Source organism: Cydia splendana, chromosome 18 (genome assembly GCF_910591565.1).
Source record: "Cydia splendana chromosome 18, ilCydSple1.2, whole genome shotgun sequence".
NCBI lineage: Eukaryota > Metazoa > Arthropoda > Insecta > Lepidoptera > Tortricidae > Cydia > Cydia splendana.
In genome coordinates this window covers 17,510,554-17,516,828 of record NC_085977.1, presented here as the reverse complement: position 1 = coordinate 17,516,828, position 6,275 = coordinate 17,510,554, and the positions used below count along the sequence as shown (strand labels likewise).

Below are 6,275 nucleotides of genomic sequence, written 5' to 3'. Positions count from 1 at the left end.
TGATGACCATTTTGGATTCCAAGATGGCGGCCATGCAGTATGTCATAAAAGTCGTCATGTATGTCGTTTTATAGGTTTTAGGGGGCCCCGCTTTCGAAAATGATGACCATTTTGGAATCCAAAATGGCGGCCATGCACTATGTCATAAAAGTCGTCATGGGTGTCGTTTTATAGGTTTTGGGGGGCGCAGATTTCGAAAATGATAACATTTTCAATTTAAAAATGGCGGCAATGCACTATGCCGTCAAAAGACGTAAAAGTCGTCATGGATATCGTTTCATAGGTTTTAGGGAGCGCAGATTTCGAAAATGATGACTATTTTGGATTCCAAGATGGCGGCCATGCACTATGTCATAAAAGTCGTCATGGATGTCGTTTTATAGGTTTTAGGGGGCGCAGATTTCGAAAATGATGACTATTTTGGATTCCACTTTTATGACAAAATACGTAGCCGCCATCTTGGATTATAAAATGATCATCGTTTTCGAATTCTGCACTCCCTAAAACCTATAAATCGACATCCGTGACGACGCAAGTTATCTTTATTTTCAGATCTAACAAATTGCTACAGAATACAAAGGACAAAAAAGAAGCGAGGAGGTAATGAAACAAGCAAAAATACAGATGATTCCTCGACGCAATTGGGTGATTCTTAAATTGTGTCCAGATTTTTTTTGTCATAAAAGTTTATATTTTTCACATATTACTCTCACAAGTTCCGTGACATTTCGACCTTGTAATTTTTTAAGTAAATGTTTTTGTTTATCTATGAGGATCTCACTAGAATAGTATAATCAAGGTATGTTTATATTTGATGAATGAAATAGTAACGCAAAAAAAAAAATATTTGTGTTTTATATTCCTGCCGAAGACTTTTATTTTACCTTTTCCTTCTACACAAGTTTGGCCAAGTAATAAGAATTTAGGGCTCTCAATTTTATTTTGACTTCTACAACAGTAAAGCTACGAGGCCATGTTTGGTATCGTTTTCGTATAAATTCGCAGTACCAAATTTAGTTAAGGTATCACATTATCACCATACCGAAGTAAAAACATATAAACTTATTAAAATACTTTCTTTTAAACTCCTCTTCACGCTTAAACTGCTGAACAGTTTTAATTTAAATTTGGTACACATATATTTTGAGTCCCGAGACAGGATATAATAAGTTATCTCAAAAATCATCCTTTAAAGGTGTGAAATGAGGTGTAGGGGGGAATTCAGAATTGACTTCTTGAAGTTAATACTGTTTAAGTTTAGGTTTGAAGTCATGTTTTTTCATAATTTTTAACTAAATCAAAGACGTAGACCATCCCAAATTTCATATAAATCGGTTCAGCGGTTATTGATTTCCCATACAAATTTCCACGCCACTTTTCACACCTTCAAAAGATGATTTTGGTTATAAGATCTATCCTATGTCCTGTTCCGGGACGCAAACTATTTCTATACCAAATTTCAACGAAATCGGTTCAGCGGTTAAGCGTCAAGAAGAGTTTCAAAAAAACCGGCCAAGTGCGAGTCGGACTCGCGTATTAAGGGTTCCGTACATTAAGTCCGACTCGCGCTTGACTGCACATTTCTAATAGGTTTTCCTGTCATCTATAGGTAAAGAACTATTTTGTGTATTCAGACGGACATACATACAGACGCACGAGTGATCCTATAAGGGTTCCGTTTTTTCCTTTTGTGGTACGGAACCCTAAAAAGATTTATTTTTATTTTGTGGAATGGTGTCAATGTGATATCTTAAATGGATTCAGCACCCCAGATTTATACGAAAACGACACCAAACACGGCCTAGCACCTTCACTGATATAGATATATCAAGATAAAATTGAGAGCCCTAAATAAACTTTCAAGAGCGGATATCTCAAAAACTATTCAACATATCGAAAAAATTGACTGAATAAACTTGTAACAAATTAAATTAACTTTCATTTTGTATAAGTGGCCATGTCGCTGAGATGCATAGTTTCCGAGATATAATCGAAAAACGGGAAAATGGGACCTTCAGAGCCCCCTCTCTCCCCCCCCGCTCAAGGGCTACGGCCGGGGACTTTTGATATGTTCACCTCCTAACTTGTCAAACCGAGTTACGGAGTCAAAAATTGTGTTCCGAGCATTTCCCTCTACAACTTTTGTAGCATTCGTTGCCTGACCTAAGTAGCTTATTGAATTTCTTTAAAAACTTTTCTGTAAAAGGTTGACGGGTGTTGGGTGTTTATATGGTTTCGGTCGATTATTATCATTTGCATTGCCCATGATGACTTACTAGAATTACGAGCACACGAGACACTAATAGTAGTTTGACAAACCTTGGTTTTCAAGTGGTATTTTATATTGACATTTGCTGTCACAAATTTGCTGTCAGATTTAGTCGCAAACCGCACGCAAAGTGCACACAAATGTGTCGACACCTTGTTACGGAAAAGTGTAGACACGGCGACGACACTTTGTTTCGAAACAATTCTAGACACATTGTGTGGACTCTGTTACGACACATCTGACATTTAGTTACCACTTTGTGATTCTGCGACTGGAATGGTTATATGGGTAAACTCCGTCTAGGGGACTCCTAGTCTATGCCTATCCCCTTTCGTTTAATTTTTGTTTTGAATTTAATTATTATAAAATGAGATCACAGTGCACGAATCCAATTGAACTCCGAATATAAAATAATAGAATTTGAATATCACGTTTAAATAACAATTTGTTATTGATGTGAACCATAACGCATCAATAAGCGTTGCCAAGTTCATTTAGGTACCTAATGTCAATAGGTAACAAATAGGTACCTACAATTGATACTTTAAGACTTCCAATTAGCTGGCAAAGTTTTCATGAAAATAAATGTCTTAAACCTTTTACCTTTCTCTTTTAAATTAAGATAAATCTCTAAACTTTCATTTTGCTCGCAATAAATCAATTAATTGCATGCATGGCACAAAATCCCATGCTTGAAACAAAAGCGTACCACAAGGGCTCAGTCCTTGGCCCGATTAATCCGACACGGCTTACGTCGGTAAATCACGGTCGAAAGCGTTACCTGTGTTTTCATTAACGATAAGGATAAAGGGCGATTTTAACGACGATGCGAAAGGCGCATGCTTGTTTTCGTACATTTCGTTACGCGACATTCTTTTAAAGTCAATGTGGAGAAGACCGTCTATGAGGAAAGACTGTCTGTAAGCTCTTTCATCGCTTTTAGCTCTTGAGTTTGCAGAAGGAGTGAAGTTCGAAGAAGTGAGGCCAATTCGAACTTTCACTTCAAACAGATTTTTTTTTTCGGGAAACAAACGGCTTTCAATCTTACACAATATGAATTAATATTAATAATACACTAGCCAAAACAGTTTCCACTGGTAAATTATAACAGAAATGCTCAAAGGGAATTACTTAATGAAATACAAAGAATACAAATTAAAAGTATTATCCAAAGCAATCAAGTAAACCGAAAGTTATTGAACTGATATTTTAACTGACAGTTGCTAGTTAAAACGAGAAAAAAAAAAGAAATAGTTACCTACATCCTATACTTACGTAAGTAAGTGTGTTGTTATTTGGGTTATAGTTTATTTTTCATTGAGGTGACAAATTTACCCAGCTTCATGTTGAACACATCAACATTGGAATATTTAGAGTTATACGTTGAGCGTGCTCTAACAAGATATGAGTTTTTTAAGTACCTAGTACGACAGAATGGAATGGCAAATAAAGCTTTGGATCTAGTTCGGGTATTAGGACATCTGGGTGTGTAATCTATACATATAATAAAGCTGAAGACGGTCGAAAGTCTGTACATGGAAGACATTTGAAAAAAAGTTGGCTGGGGATACTTAGAATCGATAACAGAACACGTTCCAAAAGTTTTTAGAATTTTTGTCTGTTTGTCTGTTTATCTGTTTATCTGTTTGTCTGTTTATTTGAACGCGCATCACGTGAAAACGGCTGAACGGCTTTTGATGAAAACTTTACTAATCTGTCGAGAAAATCCCCGGTCAGGTTATAGGCTATAAAAATTCAACCCCTAAAAGGGGGGGTAGCCACAATACCCGATTGACTTAAGTTTGCCCCTGAATCTTATGGCGCTACTTAGGAAGGAGGGGCAAACTTTTTTCAAATATGTGCTACCACTATTATTGAGTACCCTGGTAAACTAACAGATGGCGCTGAATTTAATACGTTGTGGCATGAATAAGCAACCGAGGAAAGATTTTGCCAAATTAACTCTAAGTTTAGAAGACACGGATATCAACAAAAATAATTGAATAATTATTATGTTGATTTAATAAATTAATAATAAGTATATCGAAAAATGTTCGCGCTCGCTTCGCTCGCGTTTTCAATAACTTTCTAAGATATGGCGACTGCAGCAGCATTACTCTGTTGCAACGTTGCTACTGCAGCACTGTCAATTTTCGTGATAAAATTATGTGACTGACTTCCATACTAAAAGTAAAAATGTACAACTGTCTATCAAATTGCCTATTTATATCGAAAAAATTTCGCGCTCGCTTCGCTCGCGTTTTCAATCACTTTCTAAGATATGGCGACTGCAGCAGCATTACTCTGTTGCAACGTTACTGCTGTAGCACTGTCAATTTTCGTGATAAAATGATGTGACTGATTTCCATACTAAAAGTAAAAATGTACAACTGTCTATCTAATTGCGTTTTTATATCGAAACATTTTCGCGCTCGCTTCGCTCGCGTTTTTTAACACTTTCTAATATATGGCGACTGCTGCAGCATTACTCTATTGCAACGTTACTGCTGCAGCACTATCAATTTTCGTGATAAAATGATGTGATTGATTTCCATGCTAAAAGTAAAAATGTACAACTATCTATCAAATTGCGTTTTTATATCGAAAAAATTTCGCGCTCGCTTCGCTCGCGTTTTCAATCACTTTCTAAGATATGGCGACTGCAGCAGCATTACTCTGTTGCAACGTTACTGATGTAGCACTGTCAATTTTCGTGATAAAATGATGTGACTGATTTCCATACTAAAAGTAAAAATGTACAACTGTCTATCTAATTGCGTTTTTATATCGAAACATTTTCGCGCTCGCTTCGCTCGCGTTTTTTAACACTTTCTAATATATGGCGACTGCAGCAGCATTACTCTATTGCAACGTTACTGCTGCAGCACTATCAATTTTCGTGATAAAATGATGTGATTGATTTCCATACTAAAAGTAAAAATGTACAACTGTCTATCAAATTGCGTTTTTATATCGAAAAAATTTCGCGCTCGCTTCGGTCGCGTTTTCAATAACTTTCTAAGATATGGCGACTGCAGCAGCATTACTCTATTGCAACGTTACTGCTGCAGCACAATCAATTTTCGTGATAAAATGATGTGATTGATTTCCATACTAAAAGTAAAAATGTACAACTGTCTATCAAATTGCGTTTTTATATGGAAAAATTTTCGCGCTCGCTTCGCTCGCGTTTTTTATCACTATCTAAATGTATGGCGATTGCAGCAGCATTACTCCATTGCAAAGTTACTGCTGCAGCGCTGTCAATTTTCGTGATAAAATGATGTGACTGATTACCGTACTGAAAGTAAAAATTTACAACTGTCTATCTAATTGCGTTTTTATATCGAAAAAATTTCGCGCTCGCTTCGGTCGCGTTTTCAATAACTTTCTAAGATATGGCGACTGCAGCAGCATTACTCTGTTGCAACGTTGCTACTGCAGCACTGTCAATTTTCGCGATAAAATAATCTGAATGATTTCCATACTTAAAGTAACAAGGTACAACTGTCTATCAAATTGCCTATTTATATCGAAAAAATTTCGCGCTCGCTTCGCTCGCCTTTTCAATCACTTTCTAACATATGGCGACTGCAGCAGCATTACTCTGTTACAACGTTACTGCTGTAGCACTGTCAATTTTCGTGATAAAATGATGTGACTGATTTCCATACTAAAAGTAAAAATGTACAACTGTCTATAAAATTGCGTTTTTATATCGAAATATTTTCGCGCTCGCTTCGCTCGCGTTTTCAATAACATTCTAAGATATGATAAAGGTGACATTCGGTGGCGACTGGAGCAGCATTAGGTACTCTGTTGCAACGTTACTGCTGCGGCACTGTCAATTGTCGTGATAAAAAAATGATGTGATTAATTTCCATTCTCAGTTGTAATGCGGCAATGAACGTCACTCAATTTACCAAAAAAATTCAATGTAATCTTGATGACCCTAGGGAGAGGGGGCACCATGGTCTAGGAATGCTTAGGGTTTCAAAATATCTTA

General features: G+C 36.6%; 1 long non-coding RNA gene across 1 annotated transcript; it reads right to left on the bottom strand.

Annotated features, from left to right (window-relative positions):
• Positions 1-3,575: 3,575 nt before the first annotated feature.
• On the bottom strand, positions 3,576-3,752 carry LOC134799262 (uncharacterized). The gene is made up of 2 exons (XR_010145377.1): positions 3,701-3,752; positions 3,576-3,663 (listed from the first exon to the last, which is right to left on the bottom strand). It is a non-coding gene; the product is annotated as an uncharacterized LOC134799262 (long non-coding RNA).
• Between the last annotated feature and the right edge of the window lie 2,523 nt (positions 3,753-6,275).